Here is a 22,450-nt window from a genome sequence, read left to right as displayed (position 1 = left end):
GAAATTTGAGAACTTTGGACTGGCCCCGTTTGGTTTGTTGCTACAGGACTCTTTAGCGTTTTCTTCTGGTTTCACAAAATTGTCTTACTCTCATACTAAGAGAGAGGGCAACACAGTAGCACACAATTTGGCAAAGTTAGCCTCTAATTTTACAAGTTGTGTAATATGGATGGAAGATGTTCCACCGGATGTAATGCCTTCTTACCAAGCTGACTTAGCTGGTTTTGTGTAATATAATGCTTGTTTGTTTCTCAAAAAAAAAAAAAAAAAAGAAAAGTGTGTCAAATCTAAATTTTTAAAATTTGGCACATCAAACACCAAATACTACACCTCAAGAGATGTGGCAAATGCCAAATTCATTTGGCATTTGGCATTTGCTATAGTACAATTCTAAGATAGAATTGTATTGTAAGATGTTGCATTAATTTTTTTTAGTTTTTTTATTCAACTTTCTCTCTCTCTCCTCAACTAAAAGTGGTACCAAAAAAAAAAAAAATTTAGTTTTTTAGCTACTTATTTTTTGCCAATTTATTTTATATTCAACTTATTTTTGGTACTATTCATGAGTCTCACTGCACTTTTTGATACTATTTATGGGTCTCACTGTACTATTCCAACTAACATTAACCTTTATTTATAGTACTTTTAAGAAAAAAATTTCATTTCAGCAAAATAAGGGATCACAAACAGACTCTTAATGTAGAGTGTATTGTAAAGTAGTGTGGTAAAGTGATAAAAAATAACTAAAAAGAATAAAGAAATAATATTTAAATAAAGTGGCAAAAGATAAAATATGTGATATAGGGTATATGGTAAAAATGTGTGTTAAATAGAAAAAAAGCAGCTTTTTGATGTGTCAAAATAGCTTCTTCTTTTTTTTTTTTTTTTTTTTACAATAGTTGATGCTAGTGCTAGACCAAAGACCGAATGCAAAATCAATGAGATGGACACATGTCATTTTGCATATAAGAAATTAAGAATTGAGTGGGCCATTATTTTGGCTACAAAACAATGAAAAGTGAGAGAAATTAAGTTATTACTAAACCTTAGTGTTAAAAATAAAAATAAAAGGATTGAAGAGAGCCAATAACCTTGTAATTCAATTGGTTAAATTTTTTGGTGTTTCCAATAGAGATATTCATAGTTCAACTTTTCCATCTTCAACTATTGATCTATAAAAAGAGGCGAAAAAAAGGTGGGTTGTGCATTTTTTTCTCTCACGACTTTGGTGTTGAATTATTATTGACAATCAATTTCAAATTAGAACTTACAACAACTTATTCCCTATGATTATTGTGAAAATATTGTAGACGTAGCACATTTCTTTTCTATTAATTGTTTGAAACTTTAGTTTTTGTAAACTATATATATATATATATATATATATATTTGAGAAGAAACCTAAATATTTCATTGAAAAAACTCAACCATAATCGGCCAAAGGTACATTATTTAGGTGCGAAGAAACATCTATCTCTACACAAAGAAATCGCTAACATATCTCGTATGTCTAGCAAAGTTGTGAGCTACAGAGTTATCTTGTCTACAAATATGAAAATAAATAAATAAATAAATAAATAACACTACTAAAGGACTCTACAAAAGACTTGGTGTCTATAATAAGGTGCCAAAACAAAGCAAATGACTCATCCTCACTTCTTATGGCCTCAATGATCACCTCAAAGTCAACCCAACTTGCCTAAACTATTTTTGTAAACTAGTTTCCGGTTTCCCACACAATAAACTGTTAACAATAACTACCTAATCTCTCATAAAATCACGCATCAAACAATCTCTCTCTCTCTCTCTCTCTCTCTCCTTCACTATGCATCACATTACCCAAGACACAATAAAATTCCTGAATTTTCCTCTATTTTTGTTAAAATTTTATGCCTAACAATGAAATTTTATTCTCTACATAAAAATAATGTTGGTTTGATCAATATTAATTTATCAAATTGTGTTTAATCCATCTTTTCTTGGACATGTTGAGATTATGGGTTATTTTATTGTTAAGTGACCTTTGATTGACATAGAAGCATAGTGGAAGCTTATGTGGTAGCCATGTAGACAATATGTCTTTTATTTTTCTTTCTTATTTCGTCAAAGTTATTTATGGAGTCTTATTAGAGAATTTGCATCAATCTAGCTATTTTAATATTTCGGCAAATATATATATCTAAAAACTCAAAAAAGTAAAAAAGAAAAAAAGAAAAAACCTCACACATCAGTCTTACAAAAGTAGTACAAAATAAAAAGTAGTACAAAATAGGCATAAATGCACTTTTAGTCCCTATATTTTGGACCTTTTTTTTTTTTGTCTCTACATTTTTATTTTACCACTTTTAGTCTCTAAAACAATTAACGCGCAATATTTTGGTCCTTGCTATCAGCCAACAGATCGAAAAAGTATACATGGCTGACGGAGAAATTAGAAAATATTAAATAAAGCTTACATGTCATCACCAGGTTTGACGCGTAGGTTTCCCACCCCTTTTCCTTGTCACGTGACAAAGTAGTCAACCACCTATGACGCATGGATGCAAAAAACCCCCAAATCAGAATATGAAATCCTAGATTAACATTAACAAGAGAACACCATCAACCTCTCTCTCTCTCTCTCTCTCAACTTTAGATGAACTGAAACCATCATCAACCATTTCCCAAAACCCAGAAATCGTTATACCCATTAGAAGCTAAATTCCCAAACCCATCTATACCATTTGAAGCCAAACACCTAAACTGATCTCTATTTCTAAAGCTAAACCCAGCTTCGTTCCTAAAGCCAAACACATCTCCATTCCTAAAGAGAAACCCATATCCATTTTTCTTGTAATTGCAAAGAAAAGAAAAGCCAGGAAACCTCTTTCTTTGTGAAAAGGTATTAACTCTCTCTCTCTATCTATATCCTTATTTATAGCTTTACAATATGCATGTTGGTTGGATCTAGTAGTAGGGGCCATCATGTTAGATACATGTGTTTGACTAAATCTTGATTGTTTTGTATTATACCCTTACTTTTTTTTGTGACTTTTGACTGTTTGTTGGTCCCTGTCTATATGTGTTAGTTTGTGGTTTCCAAAGTGGTCCATGTGGTCCATGTGTTCCCCTGTTGAAGAGAATTAAAGAAGCCTAACATTATTGTATGAGTGTTGTTTTGTTAAATAAACTATTGATAACCATGCATAAGTCTGTTTTAATATGACAAAACTATTGAAATAAGTGCTATGTTGTTATTTAAATAAGTGCCAAAGTTGGTGAATAAGTGTTGTTTTGATATACAAAAAAAAAAAAGTGTTGTTTTGGCTTATAACTAGCATTATTTAAATGGGATTGGTGGTATGTTGCATGTAGAATTGATTATTTTATTAAGTGCTACATTGTTAAATGAGTGATGTTTTGTTAAATAAGTGTTGTTTTGTTCTCTAACTAGCATAATTTAAATGGGTTTGGTGGTGTGTTGCATGCAGAATGGATGAGCTATTTAGTATGTTTGTGCATCATGGTGGCTATTTTACTAAGAATCCTTGAAAATATGTGGGAGGTAACGTAGAGGTAGTTGATAATTGTAACTCTGATAGGTGGTCCAAGGTTGAGATAGAGGGTATATGTAGGGACTTTGGGTACACCTCTGTTAGCAGGTTGTGGTATAAAATGTCTAGTATGAACCAAGAAAGGGCAAATTTCCATTTGGTTGTTGATGATCATGATGCCATGTTCATGAAAAATTTAGTGAGGGGTCATGAAGAGATTCACGTTTATGTAGAGCACCCAGTAGATGACCTTATACTAGTTGATGAAGGTGAGGATATTGGTGAGAATGTGCAGCCATTGGCAATGGAGCAAGACCTTATAGTTTATTATGATGGTGAAGGTAGTGAACATGATGACCATGATAACCATGATGAGAGTGAATTTTACAGCTTTTATGATAGTGATGATATGTATGCTAATTATGATATTGATAACAATGAGGATGAGCCCATTGAGGTAGATGTTGAACAGGTGTATTCTAGGAAAGTAGGTGAAAGACCTATTATGGAGGAGGTTAACGAAGATGATACCATTAAGGTAGATGCTTCCCAAGTGTATTCTAGGAAAGTAAGTAAAGAACATATTATTGAGCGCCCATCTGAGGACTTTCATGTAAGTGATAGTAGTGAGAGTGGGGGAAGTGACCTAGAAGATGAGGCAGAAGTGAACCCTGATTAGAGTGACTTTGTTGAAGACAATAGTGACAATTGGGATAGAAAGGATGATGATGATGTTGTTGAACTAGGCCAAATAGGTGCAGGTGTAATGAACTCTGATAATGAGAGTGAGGAATTGCATAGTCTTGATGAATCATCATCTGATGATAAGATTGGGCATGATAGCGACGATAATTTTGAGGATGATACAAGTACACATGGAAGGGGACAAAAACATGAGAAAATAAGGAAATTCCCTGTGTTTAAGCTAGTAGCTAAGGCTGAACATTTATCTTTTGAGAAAGATATGGTGTTTACTACACCTAAGCAATTTATGGAAGTTATAACTGAGTATGTAGTTCATGGTGAATGGGGGATCCGATTTGCTAAAAATGATCTGTTGAGGGTAAGAGCTATTTGTCAACCAAATTGCAAGTTTATAGCCTATCTAACAAAGGTACCAAGGGAGAGGAGCTACCAACTAAGAACATTAACTATGGATCACACATACTCTAGAAGCTAGAAGAATTCAAAATGTACTTCTTCATACATTACGAAGAAGTTGATGAAGAAGGTGAAAAGACAGCCTAACATGAAGCTGCGAGACATTCAAGATGTTGTTCATTAGAAGTATACCATAAAAATAAGTATAGGGAGAGCAAGTAGGGCTAGGGATAAGGCTTAAGAATATGTTGAAGGGGCTTATACACAATAGCACAACTAGCTGTGAGAGTACTGTGAGGAGTTAAGGAGGTCTAGTCCTGGTAGTACCATACTTATGAAGGTGCATACCTTCAATGAAGGTGATTTAGTAGCTGAGATGGACTTCATCTGTGGGGTGCCTTATTTTGAGAGGTTATACATATGTTTGGAGGGATGCAAGAAGAGGTTTTTGACTGGACGTAGGCCATTCATTGGTTTAGATGCCTACCATTTGAAGAATAAGTCAGGTGGTCAATTAATTACTATAGTAGATAGAGATCCTAATGAAGAGTATTTTCCACTTGCATATACAGTAGTAGAGGCTGAAACCAAAGACTCTTAGACTTGGTTCATAAATCTGTTACTTGCAAACATAGGTCAAAATAGAAGATTGGTGTTTATATCAGACCAGCAAAAGGTATGTAATTTTATTATTATTTTGTTTGTTTTAATCTGCATTTACACATTGTATGTTCAGTTACTAACTTTACATATTTGTCTATGATACTGTTTGTGACAAGAGTTGGTGAAAATTTTCATTGATAACTGGCCACAGTATATGTAAGGTTGAATTTAATTAACTATCTTGTTGGCTTTATTTCATGCCAATTTCTTGTATTTCAGCACTTAGAAATCCTATATTTAGGTGGGATTCATGTAAGGGTAGTGAGTGAGAGAGTGTGAAGAATGTGCCAGGATGCAGGGCTTCACGGCTGGGACTCGCGGGTGACTCGTGACTAGTAAGCCGCCAAATGTAGCACATGAGTGAAGCGTGTGAGAAGATGAATAGTCATACCAGCTAGAGCACTATAGGACAAAAAGTCCAGCCTGGCCGTTCTGTTATCTTGCGGCTTGAACTTGCAACTTAGCCAAGTCACGAGGCCAAGCCGCCAACTAGCTCTATTTCGAAAAACTTGACTATTCACATTCCTATCTCACCCTAGTATAAATACCCCTTATATTCACGAAATGTAAAGAGCTTCCAAAGAGAATTTTGAGAGAGAAACCCTAAAGAAAAACAAGATTGATTCATCCACAATCTTCACATAGAGACTTTTTAAATTTCTCTACTCTCACCCTCTCCATTGATACATCCTTAAGAGGTTCTTGACCAAATCCTTTTCTCACTATATCCACATCTGTGAAAAGGTCTTTCGGTGCTAAGGGAAGCAGTTTGGAAGGGACTAATGGTTATTGGTTGATGCTATGGTTTATAGCAGAATCCGACAAGCTAGAAAAGACAAAGGTTCGGCATAACCTCGTTGGAGTAAGAAGTTTAGAGGGCTTAGGTACCTAAGTAGATTAGGCTTGGAGGGTCTATTGCTGTTCATATATCCAAACTTCATTTTCTAGTGGATTATTGACCACTTGGAGGGCAGATGAGAGGTTTTACGTCAAGAGCTTCGGTTTCCTCTTCTATAACACATCATTGTGTTATCCTTGTATTTGCATCTCTCTTCTCTTAATCTTTACCTTTTAATTTCTGTTGTGAATGTGATTTTAATTGGTTTAGATTGTTTATTAATTCTAATATAAGCTTGTTATCATTTTCTGCACATACATTGTTTGTTATAAAGCTTGAATTTGGTATTCCGTTGTTTGGGGGTCTAAACGTTCATAGTATTTTCAACGCTATTTGAACTTTCAATTGGTATCAGAGTAGGTGCACTTGTTGTGATTTAAACACCTGAGTGTGATCCTAGACCCCTTTGGATATGGATGTTGCTATGGAAAAGGCCATGCTGAATTGCGGTTTAAATGTTTGTGACAATGACTCTATGAGTATGTTTGAAAGGTGTCCTAACAATGAACTCTTAGAGTTATTAAAAACAAAGAAACATGCTAGGATATTTGCTCACATGCTAAAATATTTTGAAAATAAGAATCACGTCTTATACAATAGTCTATGTGAGTCTAACTCTTTAATTAAGAAGTACAAAAGAAGAAATAGAATATTGTGTGAAAAGGTTGATAATCTGGAAAAGAAAATTCAATCTAACAGATGCATGGATAATGAAGATAAATTTCTATTTGATGGTCAAGAATGCTTGTCGAATGCTTGTCAAATGCTTATCTATTTGTGCACACCTCATTGAAGGTATTTAACTCATGCTTATTGTATCTTGATAGCAGTTATTCTCGTCACATGACAGGAGATAAATCACTATTTAAGACTCTTAAAGAGAAAGTTGGTGACTATGTGACATTTGGTGATGAGAGTCATGCTTAAGTTCTTGGCAAAGGGACTGTTGAAATACCGGGATTACCTTTATTGAAAAATGTGTTATACATCAAAGGGTTGAAGGCAAATCTCTTAAGCATCACTCAAATATGTGATGAGGATTTTCTTGTCCAGTTCTCAAAGAAAGGGTGCTTAATCATTAATGAAGAAGGGATTCAAGTCTTGGAGGAAAATATGACTACCGATAATTGCTATGGAGTAGTTCCTACAGCACCTATTTCATGTAGAAGTGCTCGTGTTGACATGCTAGAACTTTGGCATCACAGATTTGGGCATGCAAATTTCAAACAAGTAACTAAAGTCTCTAAACTCGAAGTAGTTGAGGGACTTCCAAAGTTTGGAAAGGTGGAGAAGACTATTTATGGAGCATGCCAAATGGGAAAACAAACAAATGCAAGTCATCACAAGGTGAATGTGATTGCTACCTCACGATGTTTAGAGCTTCTCCATATTGATCTAATGGGGCCTACAAGAATGGAAAGTCTAGGAGGAAAGAGGTACATTATGGTCATTGTTGATGATTTCTCAAGATACACTTAGGTTGAATTTCTTAGAGATAAATCGGAATTATGTGAAAAATTGGAAATTCTTTGCAAGAGATTACAAAACAAGAAAGGAGTTCTCATTGTCAAGATAAGGCGTGACCATGGCAAGGAGTTTGAGAATGCAAGATTTGAGTCATTTTGTGAAAAGAACGGAATCAAAAGGGAATTTTCAAGTCCCAAAACTCCTCAACAAAATGGAGTGGTTGAAAGGAAGAATCGAGTGATTCAAGAAATGGCTAGAGTTATGCTACTCAACCAGCAAATTCCTCAAAAGTTTTAAGGAGAAGTCGTGAACACTTCATGGCACATTGGTAATAGAATATTCTTCCAAGTGGGAACAAAGAAGACCGCTTATGAGATTTGGAATGGAAAGAAGCCGAAAGTAAAGTACTTTCGAATGTTTGGAAGCAAGTGCTACATTCTAAATGATCGGGAGAACCTTGGAAAATTTGATGCTAAAAGTGATGAAGGTATTTTTCTTGGGTATTCTACTACTAGCTAAGCATATAGGGTCTTCAACAAGAGAACTAAAATGGTAATGGAGTCCATCAATGTAAAAATTGATGATGCCATAACCAAGGTAGAAATGGTTGACGATGGGGAAGGACCGCACACCAAAGAACCTGAAGCTCTTGATATAGAAGCTGAAAGAACTACACCAGAAAAGGAGTCAACTCCCTTGAACATAAGAATGGAAACAAGATCAATGTCTAGAACATCAAGTCCTCTTACTCCTCCAGAAGTTCATCCTCCCATCTCCCGGAATGACAAAGTTTCCACATCAAAGAAGTCATCATCAAGAGTGATTAAGAACCATCCTGATGGCAACATCATTGGATCTTTAGATGAAGGTCTTTATCTTTAAAAAAAAAAAAACTTCTGGCCAATCATGTAACATATAATTGCTACCTTGCCCAATTTAAGCAAAAAAAAGGTAAAAGAAGCTATCCAGGATGAAAATGGGGTAGAGTTAATGCATAAAGAGCTGAACTAATTTGTGAGAAATGATGTATGGGAACTTGCTCCAAGGCCTGAAAATTTTCATGTCATCGGTACTAAATGAATCAAGTAGAAGGAGTAAATTTTGATGAATCCTTCGCTCATGTGGCAAAACTTGAGTCTATTCGAATTCTTATGTCCATTGCATGCATCATGAACTTCAAACTCTACCAAATGGATGTAAAATATGTGTTTCTAAATGGATATCTGAATGAAGAAATGTTTGTTGAACAACCTAAAGGCTTTGAAGATCCTCACTTTCCTAATCATGTGTTGAGATTGAAGAAAGCCCTTTATGGCTTAAAACAAGCTCCTAGAGCTTGGTATGATCAGCTTACCCATTAGCTCCTAGAAAGTGGATTCAAAAGAGGTTCTGCTGATCGAACTTTGTTTGTCAAGAATGATGAAGATTACCTTCTGGTGGCTCAAGTATATGTTGATGACATAATATTTGGAGCTACCATAGATGGTCGGGCTATAGAATTTTCTGAGAAGATGAAGAAAGAATTTAAGATGAGTATGGTGGGGGAGCTTACATTTTTCTTGAGCCTTTAAGTCAAACAAAAGAAGGAAGGCATATTTGTTTCACAAGAAAAGTATGCTAGGAATATTGTCAAGAAGTTTGGACTAGACTCTAAAAAGCATGCCTCCACTCCTACGAGTTCGTCCACTAAGCTGAATGCTGATTCTTCTGGGGTGGAAGTGAGTCCAACCTTGTATAGGAGTATTATTGGGAGTTTACTCCATCTTACTACAAGTAGACTGGATATTGCATTCAGCGTTGGTGTTTGTGCTAGATATCAAGCTGCTTCAAAGCAGTCTCACCTGACTGCAGTAAAGAGAATTATAAGCTAAATCAAAGGTGCTCTAGATTATGGATTGTGGTATTCCAAGGATTCAAATGCTTGCCTGGCCAATTATTCAGATGCAGACTGGGCTAGTAGTGTGAATGATCAAAAGAGTACCTTAGAAGGTTGCTTCTACCTTGGTAACAATCTTGTCTCTTAGATGAGCAAGAAACAAAACTTCATGTCTCTCTCTACAGCTGAAACTGAGTACATAGCCACTGGAAGTTGCTGCACACAACTCTTTTGTATGAAGAAGTTACTTCATGATTACAGAATTCCTCAAGATACAATGTGTGTCTTCTGTGATAATACCAGTGCCATAAATCTCTCTAAAAATCCAGTTCAGCATTCAAAGTCAAAACACATAGAGATACGTTACCATTTCAGTCGGGACTTAGTGGAAGAAAAAGTTGTTTGTCTTGAATTCATACACACAGACAATCAAAAGGCAGACATCTTCACCAAGCCTCTCGATAGTCCACGGTTTGAATCTCTCCGTAAGACCAATGGTGTTGGTACAATCCCTTGAATCTCATGTGTGTTGTATGCTTTACCTCTTTATATTGAATCATCTTGTTTATAGGGCACACACTACTGTGTTGGTTCCTTGCATAGCAGGATTTTTTTTTTTTAAAACGTTTTTACATTGTTTTTTATCAATCTTTTCTTGCTTTTATGTCAAAAATTCAAAAACACATAAAAAGTAGAAAATTCAAAAAGTTTGATCGACTTTGTTGAGTTTTGTCTCAAAACATGTTTTACCTTGTACCTTTGTACTTATGGCTTTATGCAGCTACGAGCTTAGCTTGTTCCCTATGCACTTATATCATTGTGGAAGAAATCTTAAAATTTATGTGACTGTTGTAAATAGATCTTTAACCTTNGAATGGTTTTGTTGATCTTGAGATATGCATAGACTTGTGCCTATATATCTTCCCACTTTTATTTTTATCGCTTTACTCAAAGAGCTCACCAAATGTAAATCTCCAAATGAAAAGAGATATTGAGCTACAAAAGCCTGTCGCACATACTAGTATTTGACTAGGAAAAAGGGAAAGCGACCAAAATAATTTATATGATGTCCAAAAAGCCAAAGGCTAACCATCAAATTGAAATATTAAAAATTTCAAGCATCAATCTCACAATGAGATTTATTAATTCAAAAAGATCAAATGTTATGTTGAAAATGGAGCAAAATGAAAAGATTCAATGAATTGTACTCAAGTTTATGTGAGAGGTCATATATGCATACTTCTATAATTGAGATGGGTCACATTATCTAGTGCTAGTTGTGTATGCCTTGATTGAATTGATCATTGAAGCTTCACATTAGACTAAGGACCATTTCATTTTTGATATCCACACACAACACACAAGTCTATGTTCAAGCAATACCATACTCATTTATGTGACTGTACTTGTTTAAATGTGTTTTCACAAGCTTAATCTTTGTTGATCAAACACAAAAAGATTTTTAAGTGTTTCAGTTTGTTTTTGGAAAGTGTTTTGTTTTTTACAAAATTGTCAAAAATTTCAAAAACAGTGTTGCCTTATTTTGGCGACTCAGTCGCGGGTAGGTCAAGTCACATGCTCCAGTCGCGAAGCTCTCTCTGAGATTTTCGCGGGTCACTAGCAAGTCAAGGTCTTAGTCACGAAAAATACTTAGAAAATTTTTCAAAAATTTGAGTATTTATAATTTTCGTGGCTAGGTGTGGCAACTTGTACGCGGGTGGAAGGTCCAGTCGCAAGGAGTACTTAGAGATTTTCACGGCTCATATCTCGACTATCTCGCGGGTAGACCTTCTAGTCATGAAAAACACTTAGAAGATTTTTTGAAAATCTTGGCTTTACAGTGTTTCGCGGCTTAACCTGGCAACTGACTAGCGACTTACTCCAGTCACGAAAAACGCATGTTTTGCATTTTAAAGACAGTTTTTTTTTAAAAAAAATTTTCAGTTTTTCCTCGAACTTCAGTGACTGTTCATTTTCTTCCCCATTTCTCTCTTACAAACACTCTGTGTCCTTCTGAAAAAGCCTTCATTTGTGCATCATGTCTTCATCAAACACCAAGAAAAAGGTATGGGTTACCTTTATCTCACTTCATTGTACTTGATTCGAGCATTTTTTTGTGAAATGTCTTTGTGTTGTTGAGTTTGATCTTTATGGGTTCGAACTTGTTTGGGGGTTTGTGAGTTTTGAGTTTTGTTGCTCTTGTCATTGCTTTACTTTATTTCTTATTCTACATGTGTGTTATCATATTCATGTCTTTTGAGTGTTTCTACTATATGATGTGGTTTATGAATGTGTTGCTCCATCCATATCTTGCTCTTGGTATTTTGCCATTTGTGCATTTGTGTTGCACAGTGCCATTTGACTTTGTGTGGTTACTGTTTCATCAAATTTGTTTGCCAATTTCTTTTGTTTGTGTTGCTTATGTCATGTTAGTGTTTGACTTGGTCATGTCTCTGTGATTCTGTGATATTTGGTGCTACTATCTTATATTTGTTTTATCTTCTTGCTTTCTGTGGCATTCCCATCCAGATAAAGGCCGAGTTTCTCTCTTACTAACTTCTATAGCATGAACCTAGTGATTCCATCTCATCTTTGCCTCTTTTGGGTGGCATGTCATCCCAGCAGGACATTTCTCCCAAAAGAACTTGAGCAGAAACCCTAGAATAGGCTTCCCCGTTCTCCTCACCGCTAGACCATACCCTCTACCTATGGCCCACCCTCACATCTTTCTTCTTTGGGTTGGGTATTGCTTGGGTATGGGCCTTTTTTCTTTAATTCAACCCCTGTCTCCTCTTACTTCCGGTTTGTGGGCTGACTTGTATTCTTGCCACACCAATGCATTATTTCTGCCATGATATCGTTTAACTTGAATTCGCTGGGCTTCCTCTGGGCCTGCCATGTATTATTCCTTCTCTCAGTTTACATTACCCAGTATTTCTACTAGATTAGTTCTCATATCATCTTAGGCTTCCTCGGCCCATTTTATTCCTTTTGGCATCCTCAGCCCGTTTCCTTCCTTTAGGCCCCCTTGGTGCATCTCATTCTTTCCTACTTCTTACATTTCCATGGGCTTTTGCTAAATCTTTCAGGCTTTTTTGACCTAATTACCATATCCTTTACTTTTGGGTTTATTGTCCTTTGAACCAATCCTAATTACTAATTCCTTTCTTTGGACCCTTCGGCCCATCTTTGCTTACTTTCTACTTCTTATGATTCCTATGGGCTTACTACTTCCTTTTTTGGGGCTCCCTTAGGCCCATTTGCTTTCTTTGGGGCCCTTTTACTATTTTGTGGGCTTTTGTACCATTATTCCTGCCATTTGACTTAATGATTTTTCTTACTTTGCTAATTCTTCTTTCTTCACCCCTTTTATATTGTTAGGCATCTTTTTGCCAAAATGGGCCTCAACATTTAGCCCTTTGAGCATATGAATTGCTCCTACGGTTCATATGAGAATAAAAAGTCTCTTTTGTTTCTTTCTCTCTCTCTTTTTTCTTTTTTTTTTTCGTAGGCCTTTCTGAACATTAGGCCCTGCCTTATTTTCTTCCATACCGTGAACAGGGTTGTCTCTTCGAATTTCCCAGTTTAGTAGTTATTTAGAAACACAACTTCTACTTCATTAATATGATGCTTCTTTTGATGGCTAACTTGTTGCATTGGTGATTACTTGCCTTTGCCGCCAAGTCACATATGGCTTTCATTTGCCGCTGTGACACGGAGGTGTCTCGGGCCCCTTTGGCTTCCTCGATCCCTAATCTTGATATACGCTAAGGAACTTCACTCCTCATGCCCATTCTCTTCGAATTTAGGTTAGGTACCTCTTTGGGTTGGAAGGAATTGGTAGATGAAGAGTTGTTCGATATAGGTTTCATGGTGACATTGCAGCAGGCCGGTGTGTTGAAGGCTATTGTTTCGTCATGTTGCTTGTCCAACTATAGGGACTTGTTCAATCTTCGTCATTTTGTCCGCCGATGGTGTGCGACTACCCATACCTTTTTCCTTTCTTACGACGAGATCACCGTGACCTTTGCGGATGTGGCAAATCAAATTTTGTTGCCCATTCTTGGCAATGTGGACCCGAGTGATATAGAACTTTCTCCCGAGGAGGAGGCCATGGAGTTTAAGTTGAAGAAAGGGATGAGTGCCAACACAAAGTTGTCGCATTGGGTTGGGGCTTTCTCTAAGGCTTCAGATGTAGTCCACAGTGAGGCCTTTGTTGCATTCTAGCTCTGTAAGTTCATCTTTGGCTCTCATCCTCATTATGCTATAAAACCTCTTTATTTCTGATTAGCCATAAAGATTTTTGCTAGGGTGAGTCTACCATTGGCCCCTATATTTTTGGGTCATTTGTATGTGCAATTAGATATTTTGCAGAGTGATGAGAAGCATGCAGGCTCTTGCCATATAGTTACTACCTCTATCCATAATGCCATTTTGTAGCATTTGCTATGGGAGCATTGTGCTAGACACTTGGCTAAGTGCAAGTCCATCCGTTTTGCCAAAGAGAAGTATTGTTCGTGTTCGAAGGTTATTACTAATTTTTGTGATCACTTTGTATTTGACTTTCCGTTGGCTTATAGCTGTCGTTTGGGTATCTTGCTGTGGAGTTTTTTTAATAAGGGAGTTGGCTTTTGTTGGAGAGCATACAGGAATTTGGGTACTAGCTTTACATGTGCTGATTCGGTTATGGGCGCCTTTACTGACACTGTTGGGACCACTACCCCATTGGCTGCCTTTTGTTAGGACATATGTAAATCACGTTAGAAATATATGTTAATGTAGAATTGGCTAATCCTTTGATAAAATGCACTTTACTTGTAATTTGGTAGATTTAAGATGTATTTAATACTTCAAGGAACAAGGTTCAAGTCCAAATGTTAAAACCATGCAAATCTGTCCAAGAATCAAGTGAAGAAGTGCTGGATTTTAAAACTAGACAGCTAACTTGGCATATAGAACCTATTGAGGTTTAAAAGGCTGTTTAAGCCCAATGCTCGACAGCTACTTGATAGATAAGCTATCTATCGAGATTTATAAAAATAAGATTTTCAATTCTGATTTCACTCCAATCCATGTATATTTGTTTATACTTTCTTTTTTCACAACCCTAAACAAATATAAGGATTATTTTAAGGGCCGTCACAACTGATGCAACTGAATGCAAAAAATTTCTCAAGCATATTGTGACCGGAGACATATGCCCTAGTTCATCTTTCTCTTCAAGAAGCTGCTGCATTTATATGCCATAAGGTTTTGCAACCAAGAAGTTTCGTGATCTTCATTGTGTTGATGAATTGAAGAAATTTGTAGCTAACATACTTCTCAAGTTGGTGGTTAGTCACATATTAGGATCCGTATATCAATTAGTTAGTCACATACTAGGACTTGTGCATTAAAAGGAGAGATTATCACTATAGAACAAGTCCAATTAGGTATTAGGGTAAGAGTTCAACTATACGTTGGTATATGGTACTGGGATTCCTTTACTTGTAATCACTTGATAATAGTAGATTCTCGGGAATGGTGACCTGAAATTCACCCAGTGGGGTTTTGCCTCGGTGGTTTTCCCTATTCGTAAACAAATCACCGTGTCAACTTTATTTTTTGTTGTATATTAACTTAGTTGGTGATTTGTTTGTGCTACCACGCGTATTGCATGTTAATTGAATTAATTAATTAGGCTAATTAATTGGTTAATTTATCACAAGGGGTCAATACATTCTTGGCCTATCACCTTTGATGAGAGGGGGATTGCATACTTTGCAGCCACTAATGCTAGGTGGCCGACTTACCTTGCTGATGAGGGCATCTGATTTGTGCACTATTATGCCAAAAGAGTGAGGAGGCAGTTTGGGTTGAATCAAGACATACCTGATGATTTCTCTGCCATTCTAGAGTCCGCTACTTCAGTCCAACGATTCCTGTGGCTTAGTGCTTTTGAGTTTTAGGGTAGGCGTTTCACAGCAGTCACTATTTTGGGTTCACAGAGAAAGGGTCATTGCATAGTTATGCTGCATGTGTATTGGCAAGCTGTGATGACTTCAATTAAGAATGAGTTATTAGACAGACATGGGTTTTCTCTCATTCCTCCTAATGGTCTTCATGCCATCATTTCTGCTACCCGCGGTTATTGTTTCCCACCAAGTCTGTGGTGGCATATGCTAGGAAGCAAAGTTGGTTTGCTATATTTAAGTGGTAGGAAAAGGAGAAAGGATGGTATTTGTATGCTGGTGAGTACCTTACGGGTTGGGAGAAAAATGTGAAGGTGGTGAACCTTCTTGTGCCTGTGAAGAAGGGCTTGGTGTCTCGGTCTGCCAAGCCCAAGTCTACAAAGAGAGGTGATGATTCTTCTGAGACTTGTTCCAACATTATTCCCTATGAGGGCGGTCTTCCTCCCATTGATAACATAGTTCTTGAGGGTTCTTCTCCTCCTTCTGCTTGTACTCGTTCCAGCAGACTACCTAGTGCAGGCAAGTCTAAGTATTTCACTCCACGGCCATCCACAGATGCTTCTCCTTCTAGCAAGACCCACGGCTATAAGAGAAAGACATCTCCACCACCTCCATCTGCCACTATTGAGAGGAAAGTATGTTATCTCTAACCTTGCTTCTTCTTTATTTTTTCTTATTCATGGGGCCTTCTTGCAGCCAACTCCAAATGCACACTCATTCACCTCCCTCTTATTATTATTATTATTATTATTATTATTATTTATCGATAGTTTAAGCATAAGGAGGATACTTCTGCCACCCACCCCATCTTACTTGACAAGCTCGAGTTAGAGGTACATTCTTCCCCTTCCCATGCATTTTCATTGCCATGTGTTACCATGTGTTCTCCCTCCTTTTTATCATCATTCGTCATTGTTTTTTTCTTGCATGCTTATTTATCTCTTCTTAACATCCACCTTCTTAACTCCAAATGCTTATTTATCTCTTTGTTACCATAGGCACACCCTTGGAGGGTTTCTTTGATAGGGCAGACATTATGTCTGAGGCCATGGCCATTGCTTCTACTGCTACACAGGGAGCTCCTGCTGAGACCTTGATTCCTTCACCCAAACCTGGTCCATTTGAGGAGGGTGTTGAGTGCCCAGACTGAAAGGGTTGGTGAGTCTATTCCTATTCCTGTCGAGATTCCTACTCCTCAGAAAGGAGTCACTCATACGGGTGCATCTTAGATTGGGAGTGCTTCTCCTACTACTCCTCTTGTCATCTCTGCTAGTGATCCCTTTGTTGCCCTTTCTTAGGCAGTAAAGGATGGCTCCTCTTTGGTGGTCATTCCTTCATGTATTCCCAGTTCTACCACCCTTGGGCCTGATGCAGATTTGTTTTCTAATGAGGGATCCAAGGAGGTCCTTAAAGATTTTGAGGATGAGCTTGCATGAAGAAGAGGGTTTCTTATTTTAACGAGGATGATGGTGGTGAGTGTGAGACTAAGGCCATGGGTATGTGTCTCCTACCCTTGTCAGATCTTCTCTCTTTTTCCTTTTTTATTTTTTTATTTTTTTATTTTTATTTTGTAACTTCCTGGTATAATTCTCTGATTGTTCTGCACATTAATTTTCCTTAGCCATAGATATTCTCGAGGAGCCTAAGACTATAGCAGACACTGCGATACCTACAACCCCTACTTCTGCCACACCTGTAGCCCCCATTCCCACGGGTCTTGGTATTTTTTTCTTTCTCCCATATCTTCTTTAATCTTCATTTCAAATTCATTCCTTTGCTTTGTCCATCCCTTATGCTATATTTCATGTTTCTTCCCAAGTCCGACTCCTATTGAGGTGGCTTTATCCTCTCAGTTTAAGGTTGGCAGCAGTTCTGCCATAGTTCCTAATCCAACGAGTGAGGCTGCTACCTTCTTCATCCGATTTGACCAGCTTGAGACCAACGACCTTGATCTTGTAGATTTCTAGGGTGCTAGGCCCCCTTATGTTGATTTCCATGGTTTTCGGGTCCTTGGGGAGTGCATCTCTCATTTAGAGGCAGTGTACAATAGCTGTAGGGACTTCATGCAGGGGTTTCTTTTTGGCCGATCCACGAGGGAGCACTTCCTCAAGCTATTAGGGAGCATAATGAACGACATTGAGCATAACTTCATCGACATTGTGTTTGCTGAGAGGATCTTGTAGTGGAGGGCCACAGTTCAAGAGTTAAACAGAGTTAGGTTTGCTGTGGGGTTCTTACTTGATCACTTACAAGAGATTGCTTAATCCTTCTTTACGAAGAAGGTTTAGCTTGATGCCATAGATACTTGCATCAAGATTTTGAAGAAGGAGGTGGCAGACCTAGAGGCACATTATGAGCACCTCCTTTCTTGTGTTGCTAGCCTTAGTCGCTTTGGAGATTAAACCCTTATCTCAGGCCTTTGATGAGACTTATTACATTGTGTAGTTTCCTGTTTATTTCCTTCCCTTATGTTTATCTTCTTCTCCCTTTTCATCCTACCTAGTGCACTTCCTTATTTTCTCTAACACTTATTTGATAAGTTTGACATGACTTATATATTTTGGGCTTGTAATCTATTATGCTACATTTGCTACTATATTTGCTATGGTTATTAATATGTTTTTTGCTAATACTCCATAGTCTTCATTACTTTTTACAATTGAAAATATACTACAATACTTTCTTGTGACATCATCTCTTGTAAGGGTGATCACTTGGAGGAAAAAAAAAAAAAAAAAAAAAAAAAAAAAAAAAAAAAAAAAAAAAAAAAAAAAAAACCTAAACAAGAGAAAGGAGTAACTACACAATTTTTCTTGGGCATAATATCGCTTTAACCATTTTCCATTAATAGGATCATTAGATCTTTTTCCATTCAATATGGGCTTCCCTTACTAAAAAGGGCCCTTCCCATTTTGGAGAAAATTTAGATGGTCCTGCCATACCTAGCCTAACGTGGTCTGTCGTTTTCAGCACAAGTTGTCTTTCTGTGAACACCCTTTCTTTGGTCATCCTGCCATAAGCTTTAGTCATCTTTTGTCTATATCTGTGGCTACGCTCTTGGGCCTCCTCTCTTTTCTCTCTAATCCTTCCAAGTCTTCGCATCTTTCTGCCATGAAAACTTCTTTCTCCTTTTATTTATTTCGTGCCTGCAAGACCCTTAAGGAGGGTGTCATTACTTTAACTGGGCTCATTACCTTTCTTCCGTAGACTAAGGAGAAAGGTGAAAATCCCGTGGTAGATTTGGGCGAGCTTCGGTAGGCCCAAAGGTCGTTTGGCAGATGCATTGCCCATCCCCTAGTGTATTCCTGATTCATCTTGCTAATGATCTCAATGAAATTCTTGTTTGTTGCTTCTGCTTGCCCATTCCCTTGGGGGTAATAGAGCGATGACCAGTGGTGTTTCATTTGATAGAACTCCAATATCTTCCTTACCTCATTGTTGACAAATGGAGTGCCATCATCACTGATGATCCTATAAGGTACCCTTAACCTAACAATTATGTTATTCTTCATAAAATTTGCCACAAAACCTCTTGTGGCCTTATAGAGTGGTATGGCTTCTTCCTAATTGGCAAAGTACTCTATAGCTATGAGGATCCTTATGTACCCATGGAAGGTGAATTAACTAGTCCCACTAGGTCAACCAGGTGTGGAAGGGCCATGGGGTGACCATATTGTGTAAACTTTGAGGGTGAGTATGAATCAGGTTAGCCTGCACTTGGAAATTGTGGCATTTCTTTACAAATTATGTTGTATCTTTCTTCATATTGGGCAATAATAACCCATTTGCAGCATACACTGGTACAACTTTTTCTTCCCTTGGTATTCTCTGCATTTCCTTGCATGTCCCTCCTTTATCATCTCCTTTGCTTGTTCAAGACCCAAACATCGTAATGGGCCTCCATTATACCCTTTCTTAAAAAGGATTCCCTCGTGCAAAAAGTAGCGCACTACCAGCCTTTTAAGTTTATATTTTTTCACTATGCTTCTATCAAGTATTTCACAAACGGGCTTCTCCAATCTTATTGGTGAAAACAACGTAACTCTCCTCACTGTCTACAACCAAATGCCAGGCTTTGCATTGGGTTTGGACTAGGTCTGCATCCTTACCTATGCTTAGCCAATAAAAACCCATTCTCTGTAGTCTGTGGTAAAGGCTGATCTCGCCGCAGAACCCGCAGGTTCTACCATGTACTTCCTTCAATTTTCTTTAGGCCTCTTCTTGCCCCACACATCTTGATAGGATTCCTCCTAACATTCTCGATATGGTTCCCCTTTCATCAGGGTGTAGTCCTTCAATGTCTTCAAATCTGCCATATCTCCATCTTTCAATAAGGATTTCTTAATGGGAATTCTATAGTCCTCCTTAGACCCTTGTTATTCTTGGAACATTTCCTGCAGTATTTCAACAATAGATTCCCTTCACTTGCTGACTTTAACTCTGATACTACTTCCTTCAAGAATATCTGTGAGCCCAATGCAGCCAGCACATCTCCATACCGATTCTCAATTCTCTGAGCATGCTCTATCTCAAATGTTGAAAACCTTTCTTCTATGAGATTAAATTTAATAAGGACGAGGTGTAAACCCTTTGGTTTACACCAGCCAATAATAAAATGCCACATCAAATTTTTACTTAAACTCATTGTAAAATCAATACATCCTAATTCATCCTAATAACATCTCAAAAAAAAAAAAATCAAAACCTATTTCACATTCCCTAAAATCTCAGATCACTTTTCAGCTCATGCGTCACTAGCCCATCCTCGCTGGACCAACGTTTACTGCCGCACTACCTCACCAGACCTCCATTTACTGCTACACTATCTCGCCGTACCTCTGTCCGCCGCCGCACTACCTCGCCGAACCTAGGTGATTTGTTCTTATTCTCAATTTTTTTTGGGTTTGGCTATATTTTGATTGATTTGGCCGTCGCTATATTTTGATATCTTTGCAGTTTGGGTATGTTACTCTTTGGAAATAAGGACAGATATGGGTTTGATCCTAGTAGGGACGTTTTTTTTTTTTTTTTTTTTTTCATGCTATTTTGGTTTTCCAACTTCATTATTTGAGTTCTTCCATTCTTTGGTTGCGTTGAGGCATATATGGAAATTCAAATTGATAGACATAGGTTAAGGATTGACCTCTCAAGAAACTGCTTACAAGCTGTTTGTCAAAATGCCTGACAGAAATATTTTTTTTGACACGATGACTGTATTTTTGGGATTAAACCTACAATATATTTTCTGGTTTAATATCAGTAAAAAAATTAAAGGCTAGTAAAGAAGCCAAATTTCTTAAATTGTTGAGATGACAATGAGCATGCCTCTTACGAAACTTGTCTAGCTAGTTGAGCAGCTTATCCTATTGTGAGTCTTCTATGGAGCTTAGATTAAGAGTATTTAGGACAAGGACTCAAGATAGTTGGCCACGATTGGCCTCAAGTTTATTGATTAATTGGAGTTGTTGGTTAGGATCCAAAGTTGAAGGATTGGCCATATAATCTTACCAAACTCATTGAAAAGATGTACTAGCATTTTTAGCATGTGCAATGATCTCTTTGTAAATTTTAACATCATGTTTATTGTGGGTAATGCAATAGAGTTATATGTTGATAACTGACAGAGGTTGAAAATTCTGGAAATTTTCACTTTCATCTCTTGTCCTTGGAAACCCAAATTCTATGGATAAATAGCATAGAATACATTATTTGTTATTTTCCCACTCAACAATATGTGGCTCATTCTGTTTTAATTTTTTAGTAATTCAGGTAATTTTATGAACAATACACAAAGTGTCTAAAGATTCATGTCAGGACATTACACTCTTTGTTACAACTCACCAGCCAATCTAATGAACAAGACTAAAAGGAGACAATACCAAACAAGGGAGACAAAACAGTTGTGGTTGAGCAGGGTGTTCAAATGAACCTTGCCCTTGTTGTTTGTTTTGAACTTCCAAGAAGAAAAATGCAATTAAGGATAGCCCTTTGAATGAGAATCTTGATACTATTAAAGGCGGAGTCAATAGTATTAAGGATCTATGTTTATTACAATCTTGTGTAGCTTCCTTGTTGTATGAAAAAAATCATTGTTATGAAATCAATGAAAATTATTGAAATCAATGAAATCAATGAAAATTATTGTTTTGTTTGTTGCTAAGATTGTCTTCTTCATTAATTTTTTCTTCTTGTTTACACTTGTTATGACTCTAAACTAAAAAGACCATCTTCTCAAGTATGAGATTCCAAATATTTTTATATTTAAATTTAGAACCCAAAAGTAGTCCCAGTTGTTTCAAAGGCAGATTGGATACCCAAAAGCATTGGTAGATTGAATTTGAGCCAATGCTTTCGCTTCTAGTGCAGTTGCATTGGTCTATGCTTTCTATTTATTTATTTATTTTTTGCCTAAGATGGCCAATGTATTTGATATCTAGTGAAACTAAATTGTTGACTATGTTGGAATGCTTCAACCAATAAGACAGTCTACTGAATTTTCAATGTTAAAGGTGCTACATATGCATAGATCTTGTCCTGCATTTTGTGATTCTTCCCTTGAGAAATCAACATATACATTAATTAGCATTCCGGCAAAGTAAAGAAATTAATGTTTGGATGTGTTTCCATTTCAGTTTTCACACCAACACACCAAAGCAATTGGCAGAGAAGTATAGCAACACTACATTCCTTCTTTACTGTCTGGTTTTGATCTTAGTTGTTGCCTTAATTTTCAGGAAGGTGTAATATAAAACCTGTCACAATTGAATACAATGTAACTTTAGAATTTTGAATACATCTTAAAAGCTTTTAACACATGTCTTCCATGTAATATAAAACCTGTCACAATTTTTCTGAAAGTTTCTAATCTAAAATGCATTCATGTGAAATAAAACCAATCAAATTCAAAATATAGGAAGCTGATTCTCTCCACCACAATTAAAACAGTATATAACCAAAAACT

At 36.9% G+C, this 22,450-nt stretch overlaps 1 long non-coding RNA gene across 2 annotated transcripts; it reads left to right on the top strand.

Annotated features, from left to right (window-relative positions):
- The first annotated feature begins 19,518 nt into the window (after positions 1-19,518).
- On the top strand, positions 19,519-21,649 carry LOC136063690 (uncharacterized). Of its 2 annotated transcripts, none has more exons than XR_010625311.1 (2): positions 19,519-20,360; positions 21,259-21,649. It is a non-coding gene; the product is annotated as an uncharacterized LOC136063690 (long non-coding RNA). The 2 variants fall into 2 exon arrangements; XR_010625310.1 differs by having other exon boundaries at positions 21,251-21,649.
- The last annotated feature ends 801 nt before the right edge of the window (positions 21,650-22,450 follow it).

The sequence above is a fragment of the Quercus suber genome, unplaced genomic scaffold (genome assembly GCF_002906115.3).
Source record: "Quercus suber isolate HL8 unplaced genomic scaffold, Cork oak 2.0 scaffold_556, whole genome shotgun sequence".
Taxonomy (NCBI): domain Eukaryota; kingdom Viridiplantae; phylum Streptophyta; class Magnoliopsida; order Fagales; family Fagaceae; genus Quercus; species Quercus suber.
The sequence above is the reverse complement of the archived record's forward strand: the minus strand, read 5'-3'. Positions and strand labels throughout refer to the sequence as shown.